Below are 2,276 nucleotides of genomic sequence, written 5' to 3'. Positions count from 1 at the left end.
GGGGGGGAGGGGGAGGGGGAAAGGGAAGCAAGGTGACTTGCCAAAGGTTACCCAGTTGCTTAGTGGCAAAAGTTACACTGTGACCCACATCTCATGAATCCCAACGCAGTGCCTTGCCCACGGTGGTTAATGATACTTTACTTCTCTCTCTGCCTAATGTGAAGCTTATCATCCCAACTCTGCAGCTGGTCCTGCTCACCTTATGACAGTGTTTCTCAGATACCTGGGCACACTTGATACCTGGGCACACTTTTTTTTTTTTCTGGATTAAAATTGATGGTGCTCTTCATGCTTATGCCTGCAAAGGTGGGTGGGTGGGGGTGTGTGTGTGTGTGTGTGTGCGCGCGCGCATTTCAAAACATATAATGCATTCCATTTCTCTGCCAGAGGAAATTATACCAGTGACGTACTGTTAAAAAAGTGACACCTAAAACATGTTTCTTTTAAGCAAACGAGTCTTTATACCAGTGGTTCTCAACATTTTTAGCCTCAAGGCCCCCCATAACTTATCTGCATTTTGCAGCACCCCAGTTAAAATGACTGTGAGAGATCTAATTCAGAAAAGACATGGAGGGGGCCTTGAGGCTAAAAAGGTTGAGAATCACTGGTCTAGATGGTACCACAGATGTCACTGGGCTGTACCCTGCTATTTTCACTGTCTGTCCCCTCCTGAACCTTGGTCTGGATCACAGGGGGCAAGGGCAGCCTCAGCTGCTGAGGTTGCTCCTGCAGGGTCTTGCGTGCCAGCCACTATCCCTGTGGCCCCTCCTGCTAGCCCCAGGAGTGTAGGAGTGGTGGGAATGAGCTTGATGATCACAGCGTGGGGTGAGAGGGGCTGGCACAGAGGCTGCCCTGGGCACAGGGAAGGGCAGAGGAAGGTAGCAGCAGTGTCAGCAGTCCCCAGAGGAGCAGCTGCAGGCTAGCATACCTGGCACAGGGTGCTGGACAGGGAAGGGGAGCATTTACCTTCTCACATGAGGGGGGATCTCTGCAGCATGATTGTGTACCATGGCACACCTTTTGGGGAAACAATGTCTTACAGAAAAGGCACAGCTCCTCCCACCCTTCAGATATAGCAAGTGTTTACATACACAGTCGCAGTACTTATTTTTCAGCACTTTACTTAGTCATAGAGCCCTTGAGTAGCTGTGAAAGTTAGTCATTTAATGTTATGTTTATGTTGGTCTCGCCTCTGGGTTATTTCATTTTTGCCCACAAGTGAAATGTCAAGGGATATGTTTGGACCTGTAGGCATCTACACCAAGGCTGTGCACTTGTGACCTAAACCCCCTAGATGATAGGTTGTGAGCATTGATTCTCAGCTCTTTTAGTAACAATGATTCCTCCTCGGACCTTGTCTTTGCTGACACTGTAGCAGGGTTGGTCTGCGTTTGGTGGTTTGCACTAATGTGGCTGGCTATACCTGGGTTAATATCCCTGGGAAGCAGTGTCTTAGTAACTTTCTAGAGGTGAGGTATGTTTAGTAATATCTCTCTCTTACTGGACCAACTATGCAATTAGGAAAAGTGTTAGACATTTTGGGCACCAAGTGCCCTTCTGTAGAATTAACTTTATCATCACCATTCATTATTGATTTAACTCCATACAGTCATATATTTTAAATGCAAGCCACTGTTTTATCTACTGTTTAGCTTAGGATGTTTCTGCTTCTTCCCCAGACCTGAGGAAGAGATATTACTAAACCTTACTTTTCTCCTAGCTATATGTTTGGTCTGTTAAAAGATATTGCCAAAGAAACCTTGCTTCTCTTTAACACCTCCTTGAAATCTACTTAGCTTCAAGAAGTACTTTTGTCTCTTAGGCCACCTACGAATTGGGGTCTTACAAAAATTTCTGTCCAATGTTTCAAAAGTTTGGGGTGTCCTGTTCCCTCCCCCACCACCTTGTGCTTTGTGAACTTACACAGAGAGGGGAAGCAACTGACTTAGATACAGTGTTATTAAACATATAAAGTAAACTGAGAAATACTATTTTTCTTACTACATTCAGTTTTACTAATTTTTTGAGTGGTGAAACATAATGCTAGGTTAAAAAATTACCTATCCAATGACTTCTCAATTAATGTTGTCCTTTTTAATTGCCTCTTAATATCAACCTATATAGGAAAAAAAGAAACAGTAGCAAAATAAATCAGATAACTTTTTTCCCTGCCTCCTGGGCTATGTACAGAAATTTAAAAAGCCTGAGGTGGAAGCAATCTAAGTTATGCAGTTTGCTGTAGGCAGCATAAACAGATCACACATTTGCCCTTTAGT

This window comes from Gavialis gangeticus, unplaced genomic scaffold (genome assembly GCF_001723915.1).
Source record: "Gavialis gangeticus isolate Ggan-Ray unplaced genomic scaffold, GavGan_comp1, whole genome shotgun sequence".
Lineage (NCBI taxonomy): Eukaryota > Metazoa > Chordata > Crocodylia > Gavialidae > Gavialis > Gavialis gangeticus.
The sequence above is the reverse complement of the archived record's forward strand: the minus strand, read 5'-3'. Positions refer to the sequence as shown.